Raw genomic sequence first — 21,431 nt, 5'->3', positions numbered from 1 at the left:
AAGAGCAGACTGTGGTTGATTTTTCCCCAGAAGGAATGTTTTCCTCACTTCCAACATTTTTTCAGGTGAGGGACTGTACTTTAAACTGAATACAAAGGGATTGTATATCTGACATCCAAAACTCAGACCTCCCAAACTGTCTAATACCTCATCTTGATGCAAAAAACAGTCCATTTCCCTCTTAGGGAACAAAAGACTGACAACCTAGTGTGACAAGGAGCAAAGCAATGTTGTTCCAGATGCTGAATTCTAAGGGAGCTACATATATGACAAGATTTCTTTATTCACTCTTTTCGGCCCCAATTCAGTAAAACGTTTAATTATTGAAGTCAATATTACACGAGCACATACTTAAAGTAGGACATGTCTTTAAGGGCTTTCCCAAATGCAAATTGATTTATGTGATTTACTGGACCAGGACCATACACCACTTTCCCCTACCACCAACAGGGCCGGCTCTGGCTTTTTTGCCGCCCCAGGCAAAAAAGCCTCCGGCCGCGCTCCCCCGCACCCCCCCCCAGTGCGGCAGGGGAGGGTGCGGGGGGAGGGCGGCCGGAGCCCCGGGGGGAGGGCGGTGAGCCCCGGCCGGGGCTCCACTCTCCCCGGTGGCCGGGGGGAGGGTGCCGGGGGGGAGGGCGGCCAGAGCCCTGGGAGGAGGGAGGAGTGCCCGGCCGGGGCTCCGCTCTCCCCGGCGGCCAGAGCGCCGGGGGGAGGGCGGCGAGCCCTGGCCGTGGCCCCGCTCTCCCCGGCGGCCAGAGCCGGAGCACCGCACCGCCCCCCTCCAGGTGCCGCCCCAAGCACAAGCTTGGTGGGCTGGTGCCTGGAGCCGGCCCTGACCACCAAACAACATCCCCAGGGCCGGTGCTACCATTTAGGCAACCTAGGCGGTTGCCTAGGGCGCCAAGATTTGGGGGCGCCAAAAAGCGGTGCCCACAATTTTTTTTTACAGCGTTCCTACGCCCCCTCCCCGAGCCCGCCGGTCCCGCTCCAACTTCTCCTGCCTCCCAGGCTTGCGGCGCCAATCAGCTGTTTGGCGCCGCAAGTCTGGGAGGGGAGGAGAATTAGAGCGGGGGTGGCATGCTCGGGGAGGAGGCGGAGCAGAGGTGAGCTGGGGTGGGGAGCTGCCGCAGCGCTGGGGGGGGGGGCACAAGGTGGAAGTTTCGCCTAGGGCGCGAAACTTCCTTGCACCGGTCCTGAACATCCCCCAAGCAGACGTGTTAGTATTGGTTGAGCTAACCTTACACACCTATTTATAACGAAAACATTACTTACCATAACGGGGTAAACTGCCTCCTGAACACCCCCTTGTGACCAGAGGCCATTCTGCAGCACCCTGCTTCTGTTTCCCCTCTCTTTAGGGCCCCTTAAGAACTGCACCCTCAGTCCAAAGATAATTTAAACACTCCCCTTCTAGGGCCCAATTTATTCAGTCCTCTGGGTACACACTGGCCCTCCACACCCCAACCCCAGTTCAGTTTCTCTCGACCCCTTAGAGAGCTCCCTCCTTCCCAGAGCTGGGTCCCAATTCAGTCACCACTCCAAGGCTCTACCTGGCTGGAGCTCACTCTTCTGACTCTGAGTTCCAAACTCTCCTGGTGTTAAGGCATGAGGAAGATCCTAGCAGGCTACTCCCAGCCCTCCTACCTGGGCCAACTCCCCTGGTCTCTATAGACTTCACCACACCTTCACCTTTTCCTCCTGAAGCTTCCTGCTGTTCTTATAGGGCTCACCTGTTCTCCATTACATGATCTTTATCTCCCCCACCTGGGGAGGTGAGTTAAACTTGTCACAGATGAACTGAGGCCCATTTCCCTTAGGGAACCAGCAACCCTCTGACACATTTTGAACTTTACTGTGTCTGAACAATTATGTGTGTAGGTTGCGGTTATTGTTTTGGGCTTGACTGTTTTTTTCATTCTGGTTTTAATACAGAAACTGGGAAAGGTATTTCATTTTCAGGATTTTTTTTCCCCATGCCCTGAATGTATCGTTCTAATCCTAATGATGTTATAGGATTTCTTCCTTATACGACATTTTGAATTTTTGCCCAAAAAACAAAAGCAAAAAAACAAAAAAACAAACAAAAAACCACAAACTTTTGGATCAAGTTTCTGGCGGTAGAAACGTGGCTGGAAAACAAACAAAGAAACAAAAAACTGCATTCTTCTTACACACTGATTCAAATAGTAATATGGAAGAGGCTGTAGGGAAAATGGACACAGGCAATCCTCTTGCAAAATCCATTTCTTCAAGCATTCTCTAAAATCTATTTTAAAAGTGTTTATATCTGACCACATCTATTTTTAATTTTGATGCCACTTCATAGCAGCAATTCCCTACCAAGGCACAGTAATGCAGCTGACACTGGCTGGGCAGGAAGTGACTTAGCTAATATGGTAGCTACAACATAAATACAGGAAAAGATTCATAAATAGTTCCAAGAGACTCACATTTAGAATCCTTCATCTTGAAATCATGACTTAACTATCATTAGAGCTAAACGTCAAGCACCAGATTTTCAAAAAAGTCTGAGTATAACAAAGCATGCAAAAATGTGCACATTTGGATGCATAAATTACACGCACAATTACAGTGAGTTTACATGCACATCCAACTAGGAGCAATTATTACTGCATACCCAATTTCTGTGCACTAATGCAAACATATTTCTGAAAAATATGGCCTCAAGTGTTAAATTCTGCTTATAGTAGTTAATTGATGTTGGTTGTTGGAACATCAATGGGTAACATATCAGAAAATCTAACTTGGAGACTAAAGTATTATTAATAAATTATATACATTAGAGACATAATATTTAAGACTCAGGTAAAAAACTGTCTCTTCCCCTTTGTTGGCACATTCCACTTGTTTCAACTGTAGCTTAAATGATAACGCTTCATTTCATAATAAACCTTCTGAAGACATTCCTGATGTCCTGCATGAATATGGATTACATTTGTGCATACCTCATACTGAGCATATGAGTTAGTTTCTTTATAAGAGTTACCATGACCTTAAATCTGTGGGAAAAGAAGCACTTTCTTGAAATGTTTCTCACCACTAATACATTATAGTTAATGATGGGTGAATCTTAAAAGATTCAGGTCAGATAAGCATTGTAAATTTAGATGTTTATCCAAAAACGCTCTAAAATGTAAACTTTTTGGATCTGCAAAAATGGGCTAGAAGCCATCCAATAAGACACCTTCAAGATATTTATGGTATTTTTTGCTTCTGGTCAGGTTAGAAACATCGTGAAAACTATCATTCATGTTATTTTGTAACTTCTGCTTCTGGACAGAACTAAGAAGTGTAGAAGTTCACACAAAAAAAAAGTTAAGAGTTTTCAGATTTCAAAAAGAACTTGGTTTAAGTTTGTCTCAAGTTTTGAGAAGATTTGAGACAGCCTGTTCTTTGATCCAAATTGGTCATCCATCTCTTATTAGACACTGACCCAAAAAGCAGAACCTGAAATTCTGGATTCATATCTTTAAATCTCAGGTCTGTCTCTACTAATTATTGATTGATAAGGTTTCACCTGCCTTTGTCTTTCGGGTATTATAAAGTGCTTTCATCACTGTGATCAACAATGAGTAGTTTTTGTTATTGCCCAGATAATGAGTGAAAGCAATGTAGGTAAATCTAAATGGACGAGAATGGTTAAACCCCTTCTTGCATAAGAACAGTTCTGCTTTAAGAAAGGACAAGATGCCATGTTTGTTATTTGGCAGGTGACAGAGAAGTGGCTAGAGTACAAAAAGGATAGCTTCTGGGCTTCTGTAGACCTGGAAAAGGCATACAGTAAAGTGGACAGAAGTATGCTCACACCACTGCTGAGAAAATATGGAGAGGATTTAATAACTATGGTGAATGAACTACGTAGATCATCTAAAACAGTGATCTGAACATATTTTGCGGTGACAAGCCCCTCTGAATTGGAAGTCGGACTGCATCCAGAGTCAGCCCTCAGTCCATTGCTGTTTATCATATTGATGGACTACGTCAGCAGGAACTACCCAATGGGAAAAGGTGAGAAGCTGTTATATGCAGCTGACATAGCGTCCCCAAAAGAAGACCTGGAGGAAATAGTAAACCAGTGGTGTGATCAACTAAGCAGGCATGGGATGAAAATGAACATGACTAATATTGAGGTCATGTGGGTCAGTAGAGGTGCGACAGGGAAACTGCATACAGAGATTAACGGAGTATGACTATACCAGACTGACCAGTTCAAGTGCCTTGGTGGCTGGGTTGTGAGAGATGGCAAACTTGAAAGTGAGATACAGCCCAAACTGAGGAGTGTTAGAAGAGTGCGGAATAACATCTCCTGAGTTGTGTATGACAAGCATATCCCACTGAGACTGAAAGGCCAGGGCAAAGAGACAGCAGGTTCAATGCCTACAGGTGTTTAAAGTGAGATGTCTTAGCGCAATAAAGAGAGTTATGCAAAGGGAGAGATTGTGAAATGAGAGCATTATGACAGAAGTCAAAATTAGCAATGTGGCTGACAAAATGCAGGAAGTACAATTTCGCTGGTTTGGACACAGAGGATGAAGGAAGAGGACCTAGGGAAAGTAGCATGACAGAAAAGGGTGGTTGGAAACAGACCCTGAGGAAATCCGAGGAAGTGATGGATTGCATCAAAGAAACTGGTAAGCAGGTCAACCTTAGTGCTACTTCGGACAGGTGAAGATGGCAGATGCTTGCATGATGACCCAACCCCAGGTGATGGGGGAGAGGAGGAGAAGCAGGAGAAGATGTAGTATATGGGGGAGACCATTTAAATAAAACACACACACAACCACTGTCAAAAACGAAAGCCTCTCCAGTTGTTGTGGAGCAGCCCTTATGATATTCTATTATGGAAGCCATCTCACTGTTTAAAAATAATGATGTATTCATGGGAAAATGATGAAGATGACGAAATACTTTGCACTCTAATGGTAACTAAGGACAATGTCAAACAGCAGCTACTAAAGCTAGATATTTTATCAGCAGGGCTGAATAACTTGCATCCAAGAGTTTTAAAAGAACTGATCAAGGAGCCCTCTGAACTACTAATGTTGATTTTCTGTAAGTCTTGGAACACTAGGGAAGTTTCAGAGGATTGGAAGAAAGCTAATGTTGTGCTTATATTTAAAGAGGTCAAATCGAGGTAATTATAGGCCTGTCAGCCTGACATTGATCCCTATGAAAATAATGGAATGGCTGATACGGGACTTGGTTAATAAAAGAATTAAAGGAGGGTAATGAAATTAATGCCATTCAGCCTGGAAGACAGATCTTGTCATACTGACATGATTTTTGTTTTTATGAGATTACAGATTTTGTTGTTAAGGCAATAGTGTTGATGTAATAATTTCTGTAAGGCATTTGACATGGTGACACATGCCATTTTGATTAAGAAACCAGAATGATACAAAATCAACATGTCACACATTAAATGAATTAAAAACTGGCAAACTGATAGGTCTCAAAACATAACAGTAAACAAGGAATCATTGAATGAGTGTGTTTCTAGTGGGGTTCCATAGGGACTAGTTTCTTGGCCCTATGCTATTTAACATTTTTATCAGTAACCTGAATGAAAACAAAAATCATTACTGATAAAGTTTGTAGATGACAGAAAGATTAGGGGAGTATTAAATAATGAAGAGGACAGGTCACTGATACAAGACAATCTGGATCGTTTGGTACGTTGGGTGCAAGCAAACGTGTTTCAATGTGGTCAACTGTAAAGTCATACATCTAGGAATAAAGAATGTTGGTCATACTTATGGGATGGGGGACTCTATCCTGAGGAGCAGAGACTCTGAAAAGGACTAGTAGATCATAGTGGGTAATCAGCTGAACTTGCGTTCCCAGTGTGATGCTGTGGCCAAAAGGGCTATTTTGATCCTTGGATGCAGAAACAAAGGAACCTTGAGTAGGAGTACAGAGGTTATATTTCCTCTATTTGTCACTGGTGTGACCCATACTGGAATACTGTGTCCGAAATTCCAGAAGGATATTGATAAATTGGAGAAGGTTAAGAGAACAGCCACAAGAGTGATTAAAGGATTGAGAAACTTGCCTTATAGGGATAGACTCAAGGGGTATATCTACACAGCCTGCGGCAGCAAGCCTCCCAGCTCAATCTGTTGAATTTAACAAAGAAAAGATTAAGGGTGACTTGATCAGAGTCTGTAAGTACCTACATGTGGAAAAGAACTTTGATAATAGATAGTTCTTCCGTTTAGAAGACAATTGTATAACATGATCCGATGGCTGGAAGGTGAAGCTAGACAAAGTTGGACTAGAAATAAGGTGCAACATTTTAACTGTGAGGGTAGTTAGCCATTGGAATAATTTACCAAAGGTTTTGGTGGGCTCTCTATCACTGGAAATTTTAAAATCAAGACTGACTGTTTGTCTAAGAGATATGCTCTAGTTCAAACAGGAATTAATTCAGGGACAGACTAGATTATCAATGTAGTCCCTTCTGGCCTCATTATATATGAATCTATAGATATATATTTTAAGCACTGCTATTGAAAAATAAAAATTAAAGAAAAATACCATAAAACCTGTCCCATCAATTTTAATGGAGCAGCCAACAAGTCATTCCATTATGCAAGACATCGCTATTGTGGGGGGAATCAACCAAGTGCATGATCTGATTGTCTGAATAGTCTTATGTTCTTTATAATTATCATGAAACGCTGTCTAAGGAACCAGCAATCAAATTTACTGAAAAAAATACATGGTTAGTTAACGTTTAAAATATAAATGGGCTGCAAACCAGATCTCCATCCAAACCCCCTTGAACTTTGGGAGGTTCAAGAAACAGATCTGAAAGTTGAGCTTGAGCCTATTGCTGTAATAAACAGTGGCGAGACAGAAGAACTAAAGATAAGGTTAGTGAATAAATGCACTCACTAGCTTTATCCCTCTGCAAATATTGGACTTAAATACAATTGAGGTCTCACGTAAAGTACATTTGATTCCTCCTAACTGCCTTTCATTACTAGTGATGTCTCAATTTTAGACATACATTTATTTCTAACCCTCATAAACTTGCTATTATCTCACATATATTTGAATGATTATTTCTGGTGAAATAATCTGCATGTAAATAAGGTGACAGGAAATGTTATTGATGCTGAAGAAATGAATCTCAGAGCATGTTAAGCTTGTTGCATTATATCTTGTGATTTCCATTGTATGACACAGGCCCAAAATGTGTTCTGTATTTTGACTTTGGGAGGTTGAGAAATAAGATTTGATAGTCTCTCCCTAGTTCCTTAATGCACATTTTCCCACATCACAAAACCACCAGGCAATTTGCTGTACTAGGCAGAATCTGCCTCACAGTCATCCAGGACTTGAAATAGACAATACTGCAAATCTTGTCTAAGTTGCATTGGCAGAGCTATACGAGACAGCTCACATAGCACTTGCCTGCACTATAGCCAGCTGCATGCAGTGATATTACCTTCTTGCTTTCATGATCACTGACTTCACAGAAACTAGAAAAAACCAACCATTACTTTTGTTTGGTATACATCCTTTCTTTCAGAAAAAAAATTCCTTTTATCTTGCCATGACTATCCTTGGCCTTCAAAAATGAAATATGTCTTTTCCATAAGGACTAGAGAGGCATACATTTTGGTCACATGCTATTTTTGAACAAAAGAAATAATTTTGTGATGTCTTGAAAATAATGTTAATAGTAGCAAAATATGGATTGCTCAGCTATCTTGTGTAATCATTTACTGATTCACTATAGCATTAAGGGTCCTTGAGAATTAATTTTTAAACCTTTAAAGTTTGACAGGATGGAACCTACAGATGATTTACTACAGTTTAATTATTGACCTAGCTTAATACCTAGGTTATGCTGCAAATGCTTGTGGCATGGATGGTTTAATTAATTACTGGTTAAGTGTTTAATTTCTGTACCTTTGAAGATTTTCTGCTGCTAATGTGACTTGGTTAATTTTCATAGCATTAATAGAAGTCTTTATGTCTTGTCCAGTGCATTTATTACATTCAAGACCTGAAAAGAGGGAAAAATGAGTTAATATTGTAAGCTGCTGTGTATCATACATTTTAATTATCTCACAAGCCCCATTCATAAGGAACTTAAACTACCTTTTGCAGAACCAGTCATGATCAATTACCCTGATGTACCAGGGCCTAAATTAGTAAATTGCCATTGTTAAAATAATCAAACTGATAGAATTTACAATAACGTTGAATGTTTCCTCACTTCCTGATGCTGATATCTTCATTTCTAAAGTACATATCAATGCATAGCTACATTTCCTTTGCCTTGAGCCACATCATCAGATTGGACTTCCAGTTGAGAAAAGTCATTAAGGCAGATCTCATTGAGAATCACGAGAGCCATTCATCAGTAGATATTAACTCCGTGGCACTTATTTGTAAATATTATTTTGATAATTCAGTTTTCCATAGACAGTAAAATTTTGCTAATGTACATACTTTAGGATTCATACACGGATAGTATTCTCTATCTATTTCTCAGATAAAATTTACCATAATAGCAATGAGCTGTTGTGAGGTCTCAGGCAGTATTACTAAGACAATTATTTTTACTAACTGTACTACAATGAGTATTAGTGCATGATAAATTATAATCTTTAGTTGTGAAAATAAAAGTCCTATGGAAAAATCACACAGAAAAGTCCCACAGAAATAACAGAATTATATCCCTACTATTTTAGGTTTTTTGCACCATCCTTTATAGTTTAATAGAAAGTTATATCCTTGTTGTATAATTCTAAAGAATGGTTCCAAATACCTGTACACAAAGATATAAATTTCTACTACTCTAATAGCCTACAGAATGCATATCTATGGAATCCTTTGAAATTTCGATACCAACTTAAATTCTTTTTGAATCTCTAGGATCTTTCTATAGGTTAATCTTTGGTTTTTGTTTTTGGTTTTTTTATAGTTGTCAGTTCATTTACTTGATAATTTCCAAAACTTCTTAATTTGCAATGTGTCTAGCTCTCATTAGTGCTAACTAGTACATATTTTTTTTAGACATCTCAGATACAGCAACCAATTGCAGTTTTTCTTTAACTGTGTGCTCCGTGAAGCTGGACTGATTCTTTACACCAGAGCTAAATTCATCATCTGTCTTCTTCCTGTGGTAAGCAACAATCAATACATATCTATTTTCCCTTTGTGGACTACTGAAAGGTCCAAAAGATCCTCATTAGGAAAGCTGTGGTTAACTGCATAGATCATAGCACTGTGAATAATACAACCATGTGGGAACATTACTTCATGTGCAGTTAGTTACATGAGACAAGAAAACCTAGGAACAAGAAGCCAAACTCCCAATGGAAATTGGGGAGTTTCCAATTTTTGATGCGAAGAAGGGGAAAAAATCTGAGATAATTTGAAATCAGGTGTCCTGAAGCACGTACAGCTGTAATATATTGCCACGAAATGAAATGTAGTCTGAGCTTCTCTAATGCAGAACAGGTCAGCACAGTGGCACATACAGAGCTTGGCTGATGACTCATCATGTCAGCTAATCAAAAAGGATCATGAATTTTAAAGTGCTGGCTTTTATGTAGCCAAGATTGTGAAGGTCGGGATAAATTTGAATGAGAAGTTGCCAATATTTGGGAACTTAAATTACTTTATAGTTGTTGTGCTAAAAATAAGCACTTGGAAAACTGCATTTTTGAAATCTTACCTTATGAAAGAAAGAAATGTCATTTTTTCACTCTTCCACAGCTCAGTCTTTTCTTACTGTAATAAATATTTGAAAACACAAAAATATTAAAATATTCTGAGCAATAAGTTAAAAGTCTTACACGGGAAAAAAAGATAGCATTAGCTAGTCTCTGTATTATTCGGAATGTATTCCAACACAGTAAGAATATTGTGCTCAGTGAAGGATTTAACCCTGTACTATAGAAATCAATGGGAGTTTTGCTATTAATTTAAACGAGAAAAGGTTTCAGTCTTAAGTGCAAATGCATTGCCAACGTAGTTTGCTTAATTTACCAGCAGGTCTCTGTTTTACACCCCAACTCCCTTCTTGGGAGGGATATGTTGATAGTACTCTGTGTCTGTAGGTGGAAGTGGCTTCCTAAATCTGTTAGTGCAGGTGCAAAACAGAAACACAACAGGATTTCTTTAGATTCTAACCATAAAGTTTAGGGCTAAGCCCTTTTCCCAGTAAAGAAAAAATAAATTACATATGCTGTTAAGTTTTCAAGTAGGTAGTGGCTGTGAAAATCTGCAAAGGCTCCATCTTAGAAGACTAAAGTACAGAATCTTGAAAGGGTAAGAGATATATATGACAAAAAGTATACAGTTATAAAGTAATCAGAGGGAAAGATTTAAAAATGTCCAGCTTTATTTCTGCATTCTTTTTCTCAGGTTTCTAATATTTTTGTATTTTCTGCCCAGGGCCGCCCAGAGGATTCAGGGGGCCTGGGGCAAAGCAATTTTGGGGGCCCCTTCCATAAAAAAAGTTGCAATACCATAGAATACTATATTCTCGTGGGGGCCTGGAGCAAATTGCCTCACTTGCCCCCCCCCTTTGGGCAGCCCTGTTTCTGCCTATAACCTTCTAATTTAAATAAGAAAATGCTAATGTGATATTTAAGATAATCAGAGCAACAGGGTAGATTTGTGATTTCTATTCATTAAGCACATTCAAACATTTTGTTCCCCATTAAGGTTATACATTGGTATAGGCAGCCATTGAAGATTATCTATCTGCTTTTCCCTGTGAATACCCTTAATACTGTGCTCTCTTGATCCACCATGCTGGGCCAAGATTTCAGGAAATCCAGTACTGCTTCCAAAAGTCAATCACAACAGTCATCATTTATGGTGCACAAAATGCCACATTATATCCAGGCATAGGTGAACTGGTTGGCTAAAATAAGGACTCACTCAAACCTCTGCCCAAAACTTAAACATAAAAGTGTGGTTACATTGCCTAACCACTTGTTCCTCATTGCTTTTGCGTGTTCAGTTGAAAAATGAGTTTACAATGATAGTACCTTGCTTTGATATTTTTGTAGACCCTTTATTACCAACTCATTTGAAGAAAGATAGCCAAACTATCTAGTTTTCATTCTGTATCATCAGAATGCAAAAGGGACATTTAAAACTAGATAGGACAAAGCAACACTAAATGCACTGAAAGGAGCAATCCTTCACTGACAGGGAAGCTGACTAGCCAATGTGCTGGGTAATTTTCATCTCTAATTTCTAGCTGAGGAGAAATCCTCAAGGAACATAAAGCCAATTTAGCCACCTCTACCCTAGATCCTCATGTCCTAAACCAGGTGGAGGGATGTGTGAGTTGGGGCCAGGGCACACTATGTCCTCTGTTGACCCTGATCAGTACAATGGTCCCTTGGGAGGCATCACAAGATAAAGCAGTCCTTAGGCTGATCTAACATCCACCCGCAGCTGGTTCAGTGCCTACCCAAAAACAGAATCGGGGGAGGGGAAAGGTGGTCTTTCAGCTACCTGACCGGAGTTGCACCAAGCTCTGCTCCATCACAGCTGAGGAGACAGGCCACAATTCCCATTTAATAGACAGAGAAACAGAGGCATAGATAGGTTGAATGATTTGCACATGGTCACCCAATATTAAAGACAGAGCTCTGAAGAGAACTGAATTGTTGGTCTCTAATCCCTGGTCAGTGGAAGATTCTCTTCCCACATAGCTTGATTTACAACATTTTATGCAGCATTTTTTCCGCAACAAAAACTGTGGTGTAGCTAAAGGTCAGAATGAAACAGGTCAAAGCTGGTGCCATTCTGCTGAGTGTGTTACCTAGTCACAATCTGAAGTACATGCAAAGGATCAGCCAGTATATGCAAAGAGACAGAAAGTCACAACATGAGAGAACTGGGAAGGTTGTACAAGTGTTATTCCCCCAATTTTGAAAAATAAATAAGGGCTGCCTATATTTTGAGACAGTTGCTTATTGTAGTTACACTTCTAGGTGGATGGCCATCTTAAGGGCCAGATTTTTCCCTCAGCAACATAAGTGCAAATCCCCTTGAAATCAAGAGGAGTTGCACGAGTACCAGAAAATTGATTTTGGCCTCAAACTTGCTATTAAAGGAGTATTTTTTTCTATTGTTGTTGTTGTTGTTATGGGAAACAAATTGGATGAAGTACTTTGGGAAGGAAATTGCTTTACAAAGGCCAGGAATGTAAAAGCAGAGAAAATAATGAAAAATTGGTAATGAAAAAGAGCAGTTAGAAAAGTGGATAATGCAGAGGGAGGATAGCTAAAAAGCAGCCCTCACACATCTTCCATGTTCACATTAAAAAAGGTTGACTGTACACATATGGCAGCAAGCACATTTCCTTCCCTACTTAGGTTTCCCATGTTTTTCCTGGAGAGGGATTAATTATTTCTTATCTTCTGTCCTGATTACCACTGTATCCCACATGCTGACTAATGCTACACAGATGAATAAAAAAGACAAAGTCAAAAAGCAGCAACAGCAACACGAGAGTAGTGAAACATTGATATTACAGACATTTTTGATTGCAAACAAAAAATAAAAACAGTGAGCTAGTGCTGAAAAGAGATAGTAAAAGAAGTTATTAGACACTATATACACATGAGAATTTAGGGCCTCATCTAATGCCCATTGAAGTCAATTAGAATCTTTCCATTGACTTAAGTGGGCGTTAGACTGAGCTCTTAGAGAGTTTCTATAAATCAGTTTTCTACTTCCACATGTACATTATAGTACAGTAACTGCCAATGGAAGAACAAAGGGGCTGATCAAGATAGAACATTAACAGAGCTAGTGATTCCACACTGCAGGTGTTTTGTGAAATTTGTTCTCTGATTTCCTTTAGGGGCTGCTACCGCTGCTGGGCTTCACTTTGCTTCTTCAGTTTCTGTTCCCTGCTTCACTCTTTAGTTCCTGTATACAATACAGGGAATCTGGTACAAACAATGCTCCAGTTTGTAGCGCAGACAGGAATTTAAAAAGTGTTGCACACAACATATGGGAATGCAGGGCCTAAAGAGTAATTGTAGGATAGCTGAGCCTTAAGCAGCTGTCACCTATTTGGTCTGGGATGAGCAGGTCTTCAGCAGCTGCTGGCTCCTCTACTGCTGCTTTAGCGTATAGTCCTTGCTGTACCATATAAACAAACAATAAGACACGGGATGGTATGTTATGTGCAAGGATATCACCACACCTGGGACAGACTGTGATGCTGAATCCTCTTAATTATTCAAGAAGTGGCAAGATCCTAGCATGATCTATAAGGGGTTGTAATGATCTTATCTGATCTCACATGAGAACTATAGTTGAGATACCTCCAAGAAAAACCCAAGGAGCTGCGGGAGATATTGTTGGTGATTCATTAGCGGGGCAGTTGTTTCATCTCTGAATCAGTGCTGAATTAATCTACTCAGCGCGGTCCCGGAAGTGAAGTCTTTCATATGGGATGAGAATCCAAGACCTATGTTTTCCTTACAGATTTAACTGGAAGTTATTCCTCATTACTTCCTACAAACAGTTCTGTATGGAGTGTGCTGGTGCACAACAGCTTCATATTCCACCCCAGAGAGTGAAACAGTTCTTGTGTATTCAGTTGTGTAAAGTGCTTGGATATTTTTTGGGGGGAGAGGGTTTAAAGATTCTATAAATATAACTTCTTATTGCAAATACAACACAATCATTTATATGGAAACATTTTAGTAGTAAACTTTGCAAATACCAGCGACAGGAGAGGCGAGTCCAACTCCACTGTTTTTTGCCAACATCTTATGGACATTAGTGCTCTCACCTTTGCTACCGCTTATGGAGCAGCACTGGTGTAAGTAAAAGTGGAAAATTTAAGCAAAAAAGACTAGTGCAGGCAAGGCCAATAGATCAGACCTACAAATCAATCAGAGCTTTACTTCTATTTGTAAATAATAAAGAGTGACTGTGATTAAAATTGACGTGTTATGCTTCATGGGCTTTCCAGAACTCTCATAACTCAGGGGAAAAGGCTCAGTAGAATATTATCTAGTTGACTCACTTGTCATGCTTGCTTTTCCTCATTAGGAAAACTGTAAAAATTAAGTCAGCTCCTTCAACGGTAGGTTCAGCAGTGGGAATAGAAATACAGCACCAATCTAATAAAGTGTCAGCTCATTTTTATTCATGGGGAAAGAAATGCATGTTAAAAACTGTTAATAAGTGTCATCCTTATGTAGGATGAGAAGCTGTTTAGTGTTAGCAACAACAAGCAAAATCCTGCATTCCTTACTCAGGTAAAACTCATCAACTTTAGGCAAAGTGCCCATTAACTCTACTGGGAGCTTTGCCTGAGTAAAGAATGCAGGATTTGACATTATGTGATCAGCATTTCAATTTCATATTGTTTAGAAAGGAAGTATTCTGACAGGAGAATATTACCAAAACTAAAAAACATCTTCTTTTTTCTAGATCAAAACCTTTGATCATTGCATTTTCCCTCATGATTTTGTGGATTTGACTGAAAAACTGCCATATCATTTGACCTGGAGGATCTGGATCCTCCACTTGGAAGACTTTGATAGCCTGACACGTCAATATATTGTTGCACTGTACAAATGCATTGGCACAAGGCTTCAAGTTTGCTTCCAATTGCTTTGCTAGCTACTGACAAAACCAGAAACTGCTGTCCTGTTCGCAAAGCCCACATTCTGCTTTCTGTTACAGTGTAAAAAAAAGTTAGTCCAGATTTGCTCTGGTATAAGTGAGAGCAGAATTTAAGTGGTAGGCAAGAGGAATAGGACACACCCTCAAAAGCCAACTCAGTTCATGTGATCAGCCAGCCCCTTTATTATTCAACTTCCATTTTTACCAAACTACACCTTTACCAAGGGCCAGATTCTGAAACCTTACTCAGATTCAGTAGAACTTTGCTTTATACGTCCCCCATCACTATTCCAGTGGAATTAATCACAGTGTAAGGGACTACTAAGTGATCATATGGGCGGCAGAATCTGACAGACATTTATTTTCTGATTCATGCCCATTTATACCAGTGTGGCTACTCAATCTATAAAGCATTCTTAAATGCATTTCTTTTATGCAAATGTGGGGAAGGAAATAAACAATTTGAATTTAAAAAGATATTTATCTCAGTTTGGGGTGGGGAAGGTTGGGTCCCGACTAAAAAATATGGAAAAGAAAATAGTTTTGAAGTAAACTCAAGGTAAACAAGAAGAGAGGGGAGAACAGGAAATTCTTTAGATATGACTTGATGGAGGTTAATAAGCCCCTAAGTATGTGTGTGCTTTCTCAGTTGATAAAATATCAGCATGTCTATCTGCCTCGCTGTTCTGGCAGATCTGTTTTTTCAACAGCCAAGTAAAGTTTGTTGTTTAGTGAAAGACACTAACTAGAGGAAATGATACTTTAGAAAGGAAAAAACAGAGGTTTAATAATGCAGGGTTTCCTAAGTTTCAGCATATACTTAAAACAAGAAAGCCATTGTGGTTTGCAACCTGCCTGTTCTGATTTCCCCACTTTCCCTTGCTACATAAAGATTTCATTCACAGTAGCATAAAAATCAGTGCATCAAACAGCATTATAAACAGAAAGACAGTCTAGCAGCAATTTAAAACATTTGAGAGGCAAAGAAAACTACTGACTGGAAAGTTTGCCTCTCTGATTTAAAAGTAAGCACATTTTGTGCGTGAACTAAAAAGGTTAATTATAAATAATGAGAAGGCTATTTCACTATAGTATTAGAATGTCACTATCTTTTAATGCTAATTAATGGAAATGGGTAAATATCCCATATGCAATGTTGTTGTAGTTATGATAATCCCAGGATATTCGAGACCCAAGGTGGACCAACTTCTGTTGGTGGGAGAGACAAGCTTTCAACCTGAAGAACAGCTCTGTGTAAGCTCAAAAGCTTCTCTCAATCACCAGCTGAAGTTGGTCCAATAAAAGATATTACCTCACCCTCTTAAATATCCCATAGACACATCAGACAGCTCTGCCTTCTATTAAGAGTTTACAGTACCATTAAGTCAGAACTGCTAGAAGGAGTTTAATCATATTTACAATAGTTATTTTCCATGGGCTGAAATGTGACCAAATGGCAGCATGAATGTGAATGGAAAAGATACTTCTCCCATGACATTCTTCTCAGTGCTTTGGAAAATCTTATTGGGTGGTTTCAGACTTTAGATGTGAAAAAATAAAGGAAAATCCACAAGGAGTTATTTCTGAAATTGAAAACATACTTTAAACTGATTTTCCTATGCATTTATTTTGTTTAGATTAATTAAGACTTCTGCTTTATGTTAGCACAAAAATAGTTAACATTTGTAACATATTTACTGAGGTTTAAACAGTTATGTAATGGCTTTGTATCTATTACATTGTTAACCTTAAGCAAATCTGTTTTAATAATCAACTGAAATTTTGTTTTTAACATACAATAAGTGGTTATCAGTCTAATGAGATACATATTTAGGAGCATTATTATGTTCCCCAGTAAAAAACTGATTTTCCCCTAGCTTTACTAAAAAACTTATCAGTGTTTATAAATCTGGATTAGCTATGTTCCATAATTTGTCCCAACACTGCCACATTTCATCAGCCTCTCTCATTACTATGTACAAAGTACGAAGTGGGGATCCAATGAAGGTTTGGCTTATAATCAGAAGAGAAAAAATCGCAAGCTAAAATAATTCCAAAAAGCTAAAACTAGTATACATTTTCCCAACTCTGGGCATATAAATATTTAAGGATTGTTGTTGTTGTTCTGGTAGTGAATGTGCACTTCACTTTTTACAACATAATGGTAAAATGACTTCATACACTAACATTCAACTTTTCCACATCCTGCCCATTTACAGGCAGCAAAGTCTGGACTACCCTGCGGAGTTGAAAGCAAGAGTTATATTAGCCCACTGACAAGAAGTTCCTTAATATTTCAGGATTCTTTCTTTTTTACAACCCATGCTCTTCTGCTTTCTTTTGTCTAACCTTTAGTTGATGCGCTGCAAAGTCTTCCTCTGGTCTGCAGGCTGTAACACTGTTAACAGCTCCCTTCCCTTGAAATTTTGTTGGTGATCGTTAGCCCCACCATGATGCCAGAAAACACACACACAATATCTCTGGCTAAAATCTTGTTCTTCTGGCACATGATGTATGACTTGGTGGAACATGTATGCTGGTCGTATAATTTCACATTGTATCTAAGCTACCATTGTCAAAATTCTAGAGCTCGGTATCCAACACTTAATGCAAGTTGTCTGAAAATAAGCCTATTTTACTTTGTTCCTCATTTTATCCCAGCCCTTTCAGGATGACTTGAGACCCCTGCCTCCCAACTGGCAATGATTTCTAGAAACGAATAAAATGGAATAAGTCACAAAAACCCTGACATACTCAGATAGATCAGCCTCTCTCTCAAAGGTACTTCTATGGCCCCCATCACCCTAATATCCGAGCCCCTCACAATCTTACATGTAATTACACTCAATACCCCTGTGAAGTATGGGACTGAGGAAGAGGGAGACTAAGTGACTTGTCCGTGGTCACAGAGTGAGTCTATGACACAGCAGGGAATTAGCACTTGGTCCCTCACTGCTAGTACCCTAATCGCTAGGCCAGAAGATGGAGGAATTTAGCTAAACTGATGCAACTTAGTTTAAAACTGATCTAGTTATAGCAGTGCAAATCCCTAGTGTAGATGCACTTATACTGGCTTAACCCTCACTTAAAATCAGTTCTAGCTTGCCTCAGTAAGTTACTGAATTTAGCTAAACCTATTTAAGTAAGTGTTAAGCCAGTGTTAGTGATTTAGGGGGGTTGCATTGGCTTACAGTGATTTTAAGTCTTGTCAGCATACATAAGGTCAGCCTCAGAAATAGTGACAACTGAAGAAAAAGGATACAGCAGCTATAGTTACAGTAAAAGTGAACTGCACAGCAAGCAGCTAAGCAAACTGTGTTAGCCACTATTATTCATGTATTAGATGCCACCGAGAAGATATGAAAAGATGGGAAATAAGTGAAAAAGAAGCTATGCAATAAATTAAGAACAGATAAATACTGTGTTGGGAACTACTGAATAAGGACATACTTCCTGGCCAGTCAATTCAGTGAAAAGGTCAAAAACAACGTGAGAGTGATTGCTTTTTTCCAGAGATAAAGCTTATATCGTGCAGTTAGTATGAGTGTTTGAAATTTTGAAATAAATATCACAAACAAACCAATCCTAAAATATTTGTGCAATTCTCCTTCTCTCCCCAACCCGTCATTTTTTATTACTCAGGGAAATGAAGCTCAGATGTGGAATGTGGTTTTCAGTGAAGACTGTTTTTTACCCAATATTCTAAATGGGGTGAAAAATGCACAAGGAGGTCAAATCAATTGCACAGGGTCACACAGAGAAATCAGCAGTTTATCTCAGATTAAAACCCAGGATGCTCCTGGCTCTCATTCTCTTTAACCTCTTGGGTCTCAAACAATCATTCTCCGGAGCACAGTGATTCCCATATTTGCCTTGAAATAAAGAGAAAGGAGAATTTAAAAACTGTGTTTTCTAAGACAACACCAGCTGCTGGTAGAATTGGTATGTTCCTAAGTAAAGCTTGGCAGAGAATAAATTGACAGACAGTTGATGCCATTCATAAAGTTTTTAATTTCAGCCAACAAGGAGCTTTTGGGGGGAAAGCAGAATAGATATGAGCTGACTCAACCAGGTGAAAATCAGCAAACTGACTCACTGGAAAAAATCAAATTACCTAGACTGATTGTTAAATTAGTGGGTAAAAAATTCTTAAAAGGAGCTATGTACCAAATTAATAAATCCAAGCTATACTGGTTAACCCTTTAGTCAGAGGTAGAGGGAAGGTAATTAAAAGACAGCTAAAAATAACCTCCTTCTATATAAATGCTAGTAACATATATTCATGTATACATTCATTACATTATTTTAAATTAAGGATATTAGAACAATAAAGGCATAGAAGAACCAACTTTTCTGAGGATTAAAATACCATGACACAGAATTTGCCGAAGAAACAGGCACCATGCAATAGGGGGAAAGGGAAACACTGCCAATGCTAATGATGGGTGGTAATAAATGTGCAGAAACAAATGGTATAACATGAAGAGCTGTGTGAAGCTCTGTGATAATGTATAGCACCAGAGGTTCACTTTGAATTTCAGTTCTAAACGATTCTGAAAATGCCTAACTGTGGTTGAGGTTAATTTGAAACTTACCCCAGGTAATTCAAGGGTCATAAAACTCAGCTAAAGGAGTCTCAAAAACTTTTGGTGGACTTGACTCAATTTTTAGGTTTGTAACAAAACCCCAAACCCAAATAAATCTCACTTGGCTTTGGCCTCCATGGTTACAAACATTTTGCATAGTTCTATGTTCAGGCTGAAAGCAACGAAGCAGTTTGAAAAAGAAGGACAACAAAGATGGTCGTCGCTAGCAGGTGGATGCTGCTAGAGACCTACAGGGCAGTTAGAGGAAGTCAGTCATGACACATGAACTAATTTTACAGAAATACATGGCCTGGAGCTTCACATTTAGGAGAATTAACTATTTAGTGTTAGATTAGGAAAGATTCCACAAGATTGGAAAGAAAGTGACAAATGTCTAGATATACAGCAGGGTTGTTTTCATATATTGCTTTATAAGTATCCAGCATAAATCTAAGAAGGATGCCAAGCATAACTTTATTTGAAGCACAATAACTAACTGAAGATTGGGAGGATCCAGTGCTACCATCTTTAGAACAGAGGAAGCAGCTTTCTTTTAAAAAAATAATCTAATGTAATGTTTCTACAAAGAGCCTGACTGACAGGCCAGGAAACTGAAATCTTCTCTTACAGAACATGTACAGCATAGGTGGCAGCAGAGTGCTTCCCCCCAAACTTCTCCCCACTGTCTTATAAGTGTCTCTCAGTCTTCATCAACTGGGGTAAAAGGCTAACCTCAGCCTCTCTAATGATATTTTTAACAAAGGGTGCCAGTTAGTGTTAATTGTGTTACTGTGATTTGTGATGGGAGAAAGAGGAGGTGGCTTAATAAAAATAAGAACTAACCCAAAATGAAATATGGGTTTAAGAAGTGGTTGGTTATTTCCCCCTGCGGCACACTCACCTCTTCCCATTGCTTCTGGGCTTATCTCATAGTGACATTCCAGAGCATACAGCTGTCTGTGGCATTGCAAATGAAGGTGCCTCAGAATGCAAAATTAAGGGTATACTACCCTAATGGCAGAGGGAGGGTCATATGTGGGCCTGTTTCCCTGAAGAGGGTTGCAGTTGAGGACAGAGCAAGGAGTCTTCCCCTCAAAGAGTGTTGTATTTAGGGGTGCAAATATTTCTCTCTACAGATTTCTCCAATGTGGAGCTCTTCCAGATGCCCCTTGAAGACAGCTGCTGCAGCCAAGGAAAGGTGGAAACATGCACTGTTACAATACCAGAGTGCTCCACTCTATATGTAAACAATTAGTAGATACTGCGCCAGTAGATGGTGCTCAAGAATATGTAGCATAGTTCCTGGGTTTTGTAGGATCAATACAATTAGTTGTTGTTCACTGCAAATGTGCAGATCTTCACATCAGCTCTTAATACCCACAAGGAAGGAGCAAAGGAAAGTAGAGGCTGGGAAGGAGGCAGTTAACAGTTCAGGTAAACACATTACCTTTTGTTTCTGAGATTTACTCATCAATGGTTACTATGGATCTACAGTAGGATGAAATGGCCTAGAGGAGAAAGGCTCTGTATCCCATTACCAATCCCACAAGCCATTCTGTCCCCTAGAGAGAGCCAATGTAACTATTTTGATTTAAGGAAAGATGACTGCCATATCTGGAAAAATGAACACGGATGATGGAAAATATTCTATTTTAAACTGGGGAAGCTGAAGTTGCAATATTTCCCGCTTAACCTCAATTAAGAAAAAAGGACAACAGAGGCCAAAGTGGTTAAGCAGAGAATAGAACTGTACAGAACACCCCTGAAACCAGCTAAATACACATTTCTGCTTGCTTTCATTAGAAATCTTTTGTAGCATTTTGTGCTTTCATTTGAAGCTTCCCTCCAACACCACAAAACAGTGACAAAGTACTAGATTAGGAGAGCCACAGGGTAAAAATCTTAGAGGAGGACAGTTCACATACTGTATACAGCAGGAGAGAGGGCAAGAGAGAGGGGAACTAATGCCTCCTGGGCTTTTCTAATTTTACCAGACCCTGGTGTGCTAGCGGCATCCCAACATGTCCTTCCAGCCCATCTGTCCAACTGCCATGATAGGCTGCACAGTCCCCTGAAATTACATGGTTTCAGCCTCAAAAGTTTTTAGTTTTATATGAAACTCCAAAAAGGGAAGCAACAGTTTTCTTCCAGCTCTCATAAAAAAGAAACCAAAAGTAAAAGTGGGCT

Source organism: Terrapene carolina, unplaced genomic scaffold (assembly GCF_002925995.2).
Source record: "Terrapene carolina triunguis isolate 2854851 unplaced genomic scaffold, T_m_triunguis-2.0 Scaffold58, whole genome shotgun sequence".
Classification (NCBI taxonomy): domain Eukaryota; kingdom Metazoa; phylum Chordata; order Testudines; family Emydidae; genus Terrapene; species Terrapene triunguis.
The sequence above is the reverse complement of the archived record's forward strand: the minus strand, read 5'-3'. Positions refer to the sequence as shown.